This window comes from Harpegnathos saltator, unplaced genomic scaffold (assembly GCF_003227715.2).
Source record: "Harpegnathos saltator strain DR-91 unplaced genomic scaffold, Hsal_v8.6 scaffold47, whole genome shotgun sequence".
Classification (NCBI taxonomy): domain Eukaryota; kingdom Metazoa; phylum Arthropoda; class Insecta; order Hymenoptera; family Formicidae; genus Harpegnathos; species Harpegnathos saltator.
In genome coordinates this window covers 1417370-1429854 of record NW_020230283.1, presented here as the reverse complement: position 1 = coordinate 1429854, position 12485 = coordinate 1417370, and the positions used below count along the sequence as shown (strand labels likewise).

Sequence of the window (12485 nt, the reverse complement as noted above, 5' to 3'; positions counted from 1 at the left end):
ATCTCGGGACCTGATGTGGTAATAACGAGGCATACTTTCTAGGGCATCCTGTTTTCAACCTTATCGGGGCCTTATGCTTCATGAGGATGGCCCTAACAATTTTTTGCACGGGTTGGTTCCTTCCCGCCGCGTGTCGTCTCGACGGGACCTCACGGCTACCCGAGCCGACGGCGATGAGGAATCCAGGCGAGTCTACCTTCGAATCAGCGGGACACGTTTAACGCCGATAATTGAGAGGAGACTTCGGCCAATAAAGAAGACAAATACACGAGGTGAAAATGGCTCGTTCCGTTAATTCGACGGGCCGGAATTTCCGCGCGCGACGCGCTCGCCCGGCTCCGACGACGGGCGTAGTCGTGACGGGTGTCTTGATTCCCGGGGCTGATTTGTGACGAGCAGCCCCGTTTTTCTTTGGCACTTCGCGGTTAGGCGACGAAGGTGAGTCTTTACTGCGAGCGTGAACGGGATAGAATCACATACGTAAGTAGGCGAAGTGCGCTCTCGCGTGGGCGAAGGGACGTAAAAGGGGCGAAGGGGTATGTAAATTGGCAACGCGAAAACGTTGCCTCCACTCGCGGCCCCCGGGACGTGAGACGCGTGTAAATGTATTACGTACTTATACGCGTGCCCGCCAATACGCGGCCGGTAAGCACATTACATATACAGAGTGTTCCTCTCGGCAACGGCGACGCTTCGTTTTAACGAGCGCGCCGAGTCGCGGAAGTAAGGAACGGGGGAGCTTCGCGTCCGAAGGCAGACACGGTGGAGCGGGATGGTTCTTTTTTGCTCTTCCCTCCGGGAGGAAACGAGGCAAATCTGTGACCGTCTTCGTGTACTCCGCGACGCGAGTCTGTTGTCGTGGACTCGCCCGGGATGCGCGACGTATCTTTGTCGAATTTCCCGAAATTTTACGAGACGCGCGTTGGCAATGTCGCTCGTTTCTCGCGCGGGAACGTGCTTTCTCGCTGCGCTCTTGAACATTTTTTGCCTGGTATATATCCCCCCGCTTGTGCGAGAGAGGAAGAGAGAGAGAGAGAGAGAGAGAGAGAGAGACCGCTCAGTCCGCGGAGACACCCTGTATAGGGTAGAAAAACGGGAGATGGGGTGAGAAACGGGCCGGGAGGGGAGCGAGACGGCGCGAAACGCGGCGCGACATAACTCATACACGAAACGAATGGCACTCGGAGAATAGAAATATTCCTTTTAACCCCGCAGTTATAGGAAATATTCCTTTTAACTACGCTACCCAGGTGGCATACCTGAGAGTTATAGAAAATCAGTATTTCCGCAGTGAAATTTTGTCGCTGCGGAAAACGCGAGGGGATGTTATTTACGAGAGCGACCGAGAGAGGGGGAGGCTGGCGGGGGGAGAATTTTGCGTTGTGTGTGGCATTAAAAGGAGCCCATCGGGACTGTATTCATGAATAATATATCAGGGATTTATGGAGATGTACCGTAGAAGCAAGGATCTGTGAAATTAGGGATCTGCGGGAGCAAGGATCTGTGAAAGCAATTGATATCTCGTCATCTTTGCCGAGCGAGAGAGAGTCGCGGCGGCGGTCGAAAAATGCGGGGGATCGCGGCGAATGTAGGACACTTTGAGGAGGATATGACGGAAAAGGAGAGAGAGAGAGAGAGAGATCTACATCGATAATTACCGCTGTTGAGATAATCGTCGAATTTCCGACGAATAATTCTACCGCTCTCGTCAACGAGACTCTCAAAACTCTGTGACGTTCATTGCAGCTCGTCGAGCGCCTCTCCCGGTGTCATTCATTCACTCGCATCGGCACGTCTATCGAGCGTTTGCGAAAGGAAGCAGCGAGTGATCCTCGCAGTTTCCGCTCACGGCTGCTCGGCTGAGATCGAAACAAACGGCCGAACGGCGAAATCACCGTCCGCGTTCGCGGCCCGCAATTACGCCGAAATTAGCGCGGAGCGACGCGGACAGCGGAAACGACGTTCGTGATGAAAATCCCAAACGACTGGGGATATAACCGCGCGCGCGCCCGTGAGAGAGAGAGAGAGAGAGAGAGAGACAGAGGAAGAGAGCGAGAAAGGAGAAGGATGAGGGCGGGGGGCGTAGGAGGAGAAAAGGCTTGTTCGCGCTCTGAGATACGTATATATACGTATAAGTATGTCATACTCGCAGGATAATCCGTAGTCTGCGGCCTTTCCTCGGGATCCTCGCCGCAGATAAGAGGTTTACGGCAACTGTGCAGCCCTCCTGGCCGACCCGAGCCGCCCTCCGTCGCGATACTTCCCCCGTTAAACCGTTCGCAGCGTATCGAGATTTATGCACCCGCCGCACAACGGAATGCACAATTGCGTCTTCCTCATTAGGTCTGTTGTTACACTTGCATACTAGTCGAGCACAACTTCAACCCTTCAAAGGACGCACCGGCGGAAGCGTGTACGCACGCACGCGACGGCAAGGGTCCTTCCCGCCGCTCAGCGGGGGAAAGACACGGCGCGTTTCCTCTTCGGGCTCGCCGCAATTTTGCGTCCTACCTCGCTTCGAAGGTCATTCTTTTTTTCATCCTTCGGAGAAAGGCATTTTTGTATAATATCACTCCCGCAGATTGGACCGATCGAATTAACGTCTCTCGTTGCGCCTTGTTAACCCGCGATATATACGTAACTTGTTCGATCTGTGGCGGACGAAGTTCGCGCAAGCATGAATCATCCCGAGCAAAAAATTGTTAGGGCCATCCTCATGAAGCATAAGGTTCTGATAAGGCTGAAAATAGGATGCCCTAAAAAGGGATGCCTCATTATTATCACATCAGGCCTCGAGATAGATCTTTTAGGGGTACCTTAGATTTTACGAAATAACACTTAGGGGAAAGCTGAGAAGGGTCTAAGAAGGATTTTTTAGGGAGGTCTTAGATTGTACGAAATAACACTTTAACATGGAGAACTGATGTGGGCCTTAGAAGGATGTTTTAAGAGAGGATGCTTCAGATATACAAAATCAAGTTTTGTTCTAGAAAATTAATAAGATCTGAAGCGTGTAATAAAATTGTCATAGTTTAGTATTGTCTTAGTAGAGACGCTCTATCTGGCTCTTTTAAAGATTTTTTAATTATACCGCAATTAAAAACAAATTTAATTAGTTTTGTTAGTTGCCATATTCCAAGGATCAGCCTCTTCCAAGGATTTTTCTAGTATTGCCTTCGTTTTGAAATGCAGCAAACTTTAATAGAAACAATAGCAGCATTTTTATGTATAAAGAATGCTATATTTTGTTGTAAAGTATGATATATTTTTACAATTCTTGTTTATTAACAAAATTATAAAGAAATAAAGAAATTACAGTCCAAATTTCTTGGAATGAAAAGAACGAATGTTTTTACTCAAATAAAAATATTTCCTTATAAGGCTCTATTAATACTGCTTTATAAAGACCCGTTAAATCATTTGTTACACATCTTGTAGGGCCCTTGTCTTTCTATCCCTACTAGGGCCCGATTAATATTAGGGAAAAATAATCAGAGCCTTACCAGAGCCCTATTAATTTTTCTATTCGAGATACTCCTGCGGCGCGGAGATGGGTGGGTCGACTGTTGCGGACAAGCTCGGGATCGCCTCTTCAGCCCGTTTCTCTTTGTCTCCTCTTCGCCCGGATGTCGGACAATTTTTTAATCGCCGCCAGCCGTATCGCGCAGGTTCGCTCGCGAATTATCGGCTGAGAGACTTCGGAGACGAGTGGCCGCTGCCGCCTTCCGGAGTCGCAGTCGAGGTTTCCGTAACGGCAAATTGCCCAACACCCGATACGATGATTTACGGTGATTACGGTGATCTAAAGGCGCGTTCGGGGAAACTTTATCGCTGCATAATTCTCGGAGGATTGATCCTACGGACGACGTATAGAAATGATACCGTCCTTCTCCGCGTTCGATGCCCGAGAGAAGGACAGAGAGAGAGAGAGAGAGGGGGGGGGGGATTGATAGAAAGCGCACTTAACAAGCCGTCGTCACCGCCATAGCCATCGGGCGAGTTTCTTCGTCGATACGCGAATTACCCGCGCGCGTGGTGGAACAACGATACTGTCAAACGCACAAAGGGATCGAACGAACGCTAATTGCCTCCTGCGCTCGGGCTATCTTCTTTCCCTTGCTCAGCACTTTTCCGTTATGGCAAAAGGAACCCGATCGACGCCACTCTTCCGTTCTCACCGCCACGGTAAAAGAACGATTTTAATTAAATCGTTTCTTTATGCCCTTTCTCTCTCCCTCTCTCTCTTTCTCTTGATCCCATCCTGTGGCTTTCGACAAATGCAAGCAGATATAATCGGGGCACGATCAAACGAGAGGACGGGTCTCCGCGTCTGACCCTTCCGTTCGGGATCGGCCGGCAAAGGAACATAAGGCTGCCTCTCGATGCGAACAAACGCGTATCGACAGGTGCAAATCAAATCTCGGGCGGAGGGGGAGGGGAGGTTCTACGGTATTAACGCGCGCGCGTGCGCGCATCACGCGACTTATCGCGTTTTGCGCGAGCCGCGTACTACGAGTTATTGTCCTGCGACGTGTCTATGGCGTAATTTTAATTATCTCTAAAGGGCGATAGTAGTATCGGAGGAACATTTAATTATCGCTAATACGTCTCTCTCCTCGTTACATTATGTACGTTACATGCGCGCCTACACGCGCGCATGAATCCGTAGACTTTTTTTCTGTCGTATTGAATCGAGCTTGCGGCATTACCGTGCTTGAAATTATGACTGCGGGATTATGGCAGCGTAATTCCCGCGGCGGAAAAATACGAATATTCGTATTAAAGTCTCCCACTCGATCGCTTTATCCGCGCGCCACGCTGAAAGGAGAGGAGAAAAAGGAAGAAGAAGAAAGAGGCAGGAGAAAGGGGGAGACGAGAGAGAATTCTGAAATACGCGGGGTGGAAAATACTTGGGCGCTCCTACGGTACGTGACTTATGGCGACCGTACGTATATCGTCAAGAACACCGCAGTTCCGGTGCCGTCGGAAGCGTCGAGTGTGGAATATAAACTTTAACGGATGGCTTCTTCCTTGTGCACCTCGCGACGCTAGGGCTGATCTAGGAGCCTCGTCCTGTCCGTGTAGCACCCTATATAGGATCCTCCAGCTTGTATCTCGTCGTGTCGGATACAGAGCCTTTCATATCGCGCTGCCGTCCGTTGGCGCATTCTCGCGGGACTTCGTGCGGGTTCTGAAAAAGAAAACGTTAATCCTGAAGATTTCGCGCAAACGATCATCGGAAGGTTCTCTTTGCGAGACCCACGCAAAGACGCGCAGAAACATCGAAGAGCAACTGATCCGTGCATTTTGCAAATTCGTACATTTCAAAATTCAGGCGAATATACCCAAAGAAAAGTAATTTCAGAACAAGCGGAAACCTGTAAATTTTAGAGAGTTTATTCTTATATACGAGGATTCCTTTAAGATTAAGAGGGAAATATTAGAAACATATTATTCTTAAAGTTAGAGGGATTATATGTATAATGCAAATCTTATTAATTTTAATATAAATTCCCTCTCATACGCAGATTATTTAATCATTTTTTAAGAAGATTATTATTTATTGATGTACTTACTGTACTTTATTCTTATTGGTTATAGTAGTTAATTTGAGAAAATTGTTATAACATATAGCGAAAAGTAATACATATATAGATGTACTTCTGGCTCCAGTTCTACAATAAATAGGCACGAATAAAATGAGATCATCATAACAAATAAATTTCCAATCAGTTTTGTTATGAATCACTTCACAGCTACAAAGATATTCATCGTAACAAATTATATGAAACATAGTTAAAAGAAAGAATGTATAATTCAACTTCTTGCAATAGATTATAAACTGTAGTTGACTAAATATGAATAAATTATCTTCGCTATATGTTACAGCAACACACATACCTTTTTTAAAAAGCGTTCCAAATATTTTGATCCATGAGCATATAGTTATTATTTTTTCGTTCATGTTTGGAGGTAGAGCATGACTGAACAAAAGAAGCCGACATTCAAATCAACACATTTCTCTTCACATAAGAGAAAACTTAATTGAATATAAAAGAAAATCCTTTTGAAATAAGAGGAAAAAAGAATAATATCTAATAAATTTCAGATGAATGGTTCACTTTAATCGCTTGATCGAAAGAGGAATCCTTCTTCTGTAAAGGCCTCGCTTAGAATATGAGACTATTGGAAAAATCGCTTTACAAATAGAATACTTTTTTTGAGTGTAGACGCGTTCATACTCCAGGATTTATCTTTTAAAAGCTTTTCCGCGCTGCGGGAAAATAAGTAGACTTGTGAATACAAATACAATCTTTGACAGAGAAAGAAAAGACACGCAGATAAGAGCATTTGCACGGGAGTGGAAAAGGACACATTTACATCCGGACAAATGGCTTCGGCAAGGTCCCACTGTCCCTGTCGCGTCAGATAGCGGAAGCAGACGCGGCCGTTGCTCGTGTGAAATTTTCAGCCGGCGCTGCGCGATTAATAAAAGATGCGTCTCCAACACGAGTGGCTATACGTCGTGTGAATATACATCTCCGGAACGAATCGTTGCTTTTGTTCGAGAAGCCGCTCGTTACTTTCAGTAATAACGTCCCGGATACTGAATCCTCGTCCGAGGAATTCGTGTAAAGCAGATTCGGTTCTCGCGCGACGAGAGAGAGATGAAGGGAAGATCGAAGAAACAGCGCACGGCAACGTGTGTAGAGAGAGAGTGCGAAGGAGAAGTCCAAAAACGTCTTGCTAAGAAAAATCTCTCTCTCTCTCTCTCTCTCTCTCTCTCTCTCTCTCTCTCTCTCGCCCCTCCACTTTTATTTCCACGACCGCACAGTCCGAAGATTCTATCTTCATAAAAATAAGCGTCACTCTTTCAGACACGGCGGACTATCGAGCGAGCTCCGAAGCGCCAACTTCCCCTTCGAGAAATTCATCTTCCTTCGTCGTCGTTATTCATTAATCGCCTGACGTGAATGCACTCTTAATCGTACTATATTTTCAGGACGACGAATACCGAACGCCACGATCGATCACCTGCCAATTTTAATAATCCCGCAAGACGACGGCCGAGTCCTCAAGATGGACTCGAAACTCGACTGCCGTTGGCCGGCCGAGGAGCGGTCGAGGTCGTTCGCCCATCGTCTTCAAGACGCGCGTTTGATTTTCGTCGCGAGAATCGTCAACCTTCCATTATGATGGAAGAGGGAGATCGCTCTCGGGCCGCTCGCTCGCTCGCTCGCTCGCTCGCTCGTGCGAAACTTCGCTTGGAGTGGTGATTTTCCCTCCTCTCTCTCTCTCTCTCTCCCTCTCCCTCTCCCTCTCTCGCTCGTCTGCCTCCTTTTCTTTCCTTTTTTTCTCGCCCTCACCGAGAAGACCCTTCAATTTGTCATACAAGACGCGCGTACTCGCGCTCGCGTGGAGGCACTCGCCAGATCAATGGAACTGGGTTAGGAATTCACAGGGAAGAATACGGCGCGCACGAGAGAGCAGGGCCTCCGATAAACCCGACGCGGCCAACGGCGGAGCAGGGTCAACAGCTGAGATAGGCGAAGTCGATTATCGCCGACATTCTCGTGGCACGTGGAAATCGATACCTAATTATCGTTCGGTATTCTACACGCGAGCTGCCGCGGGAATTTCCTTCGCCTAAACCTCCGCCCCGACCTGTCCTCCTCCCCCTCCTCCTCCGCTATTCTGCTCCCGTGGGGTTACAAGGTGAACTGGTTCACGAAGTTAAGCACAAAGTAAAGGATACGTGGCGCACGGTATTTACGTAAGCAAGGAAATTTACGGATCGAAGGATCCCCGCGCGACGAGAGGGTGCATTGTGTGTCTAAAGGATCCGCTCCATCGCGTATTCACACTCGTATTCTCCTTGTACTTGTGCGTGTGTGTGTGTATGTGTACGTTGTAGCGTTTCAGAAAAGAATACGTGGAAATTCTTATCCGCACGGGCGCGCTCGCTTCGCTCGCAGAGACCTTTTTTTACGATCATCTACGGATTACCAGATCAACAAGGAGAAATCTCTTGGCCCGGGTCTTTATCCCCGAGATAATATATAGACTGTGTCCTTACAAAGCGCCCTGTAATATATTTCCCCGGTTATTTGTGCGCTGGCGCTGTCGTATAAAGTGAGCTCTCTCTCTCTCTCTCTCTCTCTCTCTCTCTCTCTCTCTCTCTCTCTCTCTCTCTCTCTCTCTCTCTCTCTCTCTCTCTCCACGTCGTATCGATCATTGATTTAGCGCGTAATACAAGAAAAAGCCGGCAGCTTTACGGTCGTAAGGAGATCTCATTTAATTGCCTCGTGTTATCTGATATACAGGGTGTTTGATAAGTCATGCAGCCGTAGCCGATGGAAATATAAAACTGATGATTAAGACAAACAAATGAAGGTCCTACGTCGTTTTGCGAAAATATTTCGCAATAATTATTGAGTTATTGATTTATTATTTTATTATTTTTATATTATTAGTTATTAATTATAGAAATCGGAGGAGTGAGCCGAGATGGATGATTGGAGAAGCGTTCCAGCCACTCGGGCAAGAGTGCAGCCCAGTCGATCCAGCAACTGTTGCTGGCGCGCGCGGCGAAGGGCAGGATAATGCGCCGCTGTTTGATTATGCATTGGTCTTATTTTGCCGCTCCTTCATCTCCTCGTGCACCGGTAACTCAGTTGCTCAGGATCAACTAGGCCCCGAATGGCTGTAATGCTCCTCCAATCATTCATCTCGACTCGCGCCACTCATCATTCTCTAATTAATAACTCGATAATTACTGCGAATATCGCAAAACGATATCGGACTTTTATGTTTGTCTTAATCAGTTCTATCTCCATTAGTTGCGGTTACATAAGTTACCGAACGCTCTATATATATATACAGGGTGTAGCAGAACAGAATAGTACTAAAGTTCGTGGAGGCGTAGAACGGATTAAGGCGAATGATGAAGTTCCGTATCACTTTGCAGTATTCGCAATTATCGAGTTATTAATCATAGAAATCTGACGAATGAACGCGAGATGATATGAATGATTGGAGAAGCGCATTGCAGCCACTCGGCGCGCTCACTCTCGTCAGATTTCTGTAATTAATAACTCGATAATTATTGCGAATATCGCAAAACGATATGGGACTTTTATGTTTCTCTTAATTAGTTCTATTTCCATTAGCTATGGTTACATGAGTTACCGAACGCTCTGGATACATATACAGGGTGTCCCAGAATTCGTGAAAGTGTAGAACGGATTAAGGCGAATAAAAAAGTCTCATACCGTATTGCGATATTCGCAATTGTTTCGGGACACCCTGTATACCTCGAGTTGTCTCCCCCGAGCTCCACCGAGTGGCACAGATCTATTGTCTCGATCGTGAATTGAACGATAGGAGATTACGAGCGTGTGTACATTAAAAAGAAGAAAATCGAGCGAAACAACTCGGATGACCTCGAGTTGAACGAACTCAATGACAGAAGTTTGCACGGCGAGTTTACCGCCCTAAATCTGCCTGCGAGATTCTCATGCTCTCTCAGTCTCTCGTTGCTGTGGAAGAAACTCAAAGTTCAGCTCAACGAGCAGATCGTAAAGTTCGCACCTTACTGATCGCACTTATCGTCCGGTTTAATCAATTTTCTTACTAGAGCTAAAATTGTATTATCACGTAGATCAAGTTCTTAGCGCGGTTGGACATTTCGCGTATACGATTGTTACATTCCAGCAACAATACTTGTTCTGTTACGATCTACCGTTGACCGAATTTCATCATCGAAGTTGCGACACCAGATTGTCCAGACGACTCGCTTTTCCGTCGATTTAATTCGATCGCACTTTGTGCAATCAAAATTTGCATAACACTAGGAGACTTGCCGAGTTAACATTCCAGCTCCACGTTAACCCCGTGGATCCCCTCGAACTTGGGGGACACTATGTAGGCCACATTATTCCGCCTTGGTGGTCACTCGGTGCCATTTTTAGATGTCCTTAAGAAAGGACTCACTTCAGAAGTTTTTCTCCATTGTCTCCACCTGCATTCTACCTGCACTCGACGAGTTATTCTTTAACCCTTTAACGCCCGACTTTTTTATAAGTGTTTTAAGAATAAAATTTGAGTTTTTTTGAATTGAGATTATAAGTAGTGATAACCCAAAAAAATATCAGAATTTTATTTTGGTTTTTCTTATCGTTCGTTCTTTGTTTATTGGTAAATATGACTTGAATCCTAAAAGCATATACAAAATGAGCAACTTAGAAACGGAGGAAAATGAAGGGCAATTTATACGACATAACTCTGATAGTCAGCTTGACATTTTTGAGCTGAAACTTTACTATATTTGTGAGTGAAATTTGTCATTTAGAGCGTCAAGTTTACTATTTCAGAAGAATATCTTATAGATCACCATTTAGATAGTCAATCGTCCCTTCATTTTTGCCGCATAAAAAACTGTAGGTCACCTGGTTTCACGAAAATAGATTGATTTCTTGATTTTCGTGTCCGCCATATTGGATTCGCCATTTTGAATTTCTGTATTCTTTTAATTTCACATTTTGCATCTGAGAAAGCTTCCAAATGTGTAAAATTATAACAGATACCAATCTATTTATTTATAGTGCACTTCTGGATGTCAGTAACAATGCTAACCATGCCTACTTGGAATTTGACAAAACATGTTATCATTAAAACTGAGCTAAAAACAGACTAAACCGAATCTACGTACAATCTATATACCATTTTTTAGAAGAAGAATTCACCTTTACAGTGCAGATGCAAAGAAAACGAAAATATCTCCTTTTTTCACTAAGTTATGGATTCTTAAATGCGTTTCTGGTAACTATAGTCACCAGAAGGCGTTAAAGGGTTAACCGAGCTCTGTGTCAATCCTATAACTCGTGTAACAAAATTTTCAAGGTCAACGTAGAATCCCGACGAATCCCGTCGAATCAGTCCCTTCCGCGACGTGCGCAGGATTCGGGAGACGCGCGAGGCTTCGTGCATTCACGGAGCAAGGGAGCTTTCGCGTACGCGTCTTCACGTTTTCATACGTCACCAAATCCAGCCTCGTTCGTCCGCGTTTATTATTCATGACAGCATTTACCGAGCCGATTATCAGCCAGCAGGCTTTCGTTCGAACGGGACATCCCCGTGTGCCTTCTGCTTCCTTCCATGGCCGCGTCGCGCCGCTAGCCGGGGCAGGATCCGCCGGGCATCAGGACTTCACCTAACTCCCATCATTCCTGCTGAAACTGCACGAGTTCCGCGACCCTCCCTCCCTCCCTCCCCGCCCGCTCGCCCCCTGCTCTCGACCGACCGACCGAGCGACAGAGCGACCCGGCGACCGACCTCGCCGAGGAAAATTCACATCCGAGACATCTGCCGCTGCTTTGCCTGACCGCCGTTGCAATTAACTTTTAAGGCTGGCACCGCCTGCCCGGCATAGGCGGTTGGAAGCGGCACGTTTAGCGTTTCTGCATGACGCGCGTTTGCGGGGTGGATTCAACACAGCGGCGACGAAGGGTGAAGAGAGAACGAGAGGAGGGGGAGGGGGATAAAGGAAACAAGAAGGAGAAGAAAACGCGGAATATACCGAGCGTTTCTGGGAAGCTCGGTAAACTTCGCGGGCGAAGAACTTGCCACGGAACGAGGGAAAAGTTCATATCGGCGTACAGGGTGTCTCGGATCTGTCGGAGGTTACTTCTTGTTCGCGGGTTCTTCGATCGAGCCGGAAACCCGATTCGTCGACTGGCCACGTCCGCGAATCCTCGAGGTGATGAATTCGCTGAGAAATTGCGTATGTGCGGATCGTAAGGGGGGGGGGTTGGAAAATATTTGAACTGCTGCCACCGGGGTGACAATCTGGCTCGAGCAGATTAAAGTTCGATCTCTCTCCGGTCGCCGTCGAACGCCTCGGTCGCAGCAAATCGTTAACGCGAACGGCTCGAGTTCAGAACCAATTAATTAGTTTTATGAATAATTATTAATGATACGCGGCTCGCGGGACGGAATTCCACCAGTAGATACTGTTTCGGCAATTGCCGTGGAAAACCGTGGAGAACCCGTGAAAGTTCAAAACCCGATCGATTGCGGCGGTTAATCGATACTCAGCGACCGACGCTGTCAGGTTTCCGCGTCGTCGAGGAAAGTCTCCGGGAGAAGATGGCGTCATTCTTCGAGTATCGGATTGCGAAGGGAGTGACGTATAAAGGACGGGCACAAAAGGAAGGAAAGAGAAGGAACCGCGAATAAAGCTAAAGAGGAAGCTCATTGTAACTCTACGTCGAAAGATAAAAGTTAACCGACGGTCCCTCCCCCCCTTCCGGTCGCGCGCTCGCGCATGTAGTTGTTATTCTTCCCTTAGAAAAAAAAGGAAGAAAGAGAGAGAGAGGAAGAGGGAACAACCCCGTGCGCCCTGGCGTGCTTGTTTCTAAAAGCGAGGGGCACTTCACAATGGCCCATTGAGACCCAACGGTGCCTCAGGAATGCCTTCCTTCGTG

General features: G+C 46.9%; 1 protein-coding gene across 1 annotated transcript in view; it reads right to left on the bottom strand.

The window, feature by feature from the left end:
- Positions 1–4164: 4164 nt before the first annotated feature.
- Dnaaf6 (Dynein axonemal assembly factor 6) overlaps positions 4165–12485 on the bottom strand; it is a 30123-nt gene continuing 21802 nt past the window's right edge. The window contains exon 5 of the mRNA XM_011147274.3: positions 4165–5191. The gene's annotated coding sequence lies outside the window, so the exon portion shown is untranslated. The remainder of the gene's footprint in view (positions 5192–12485) is intronic.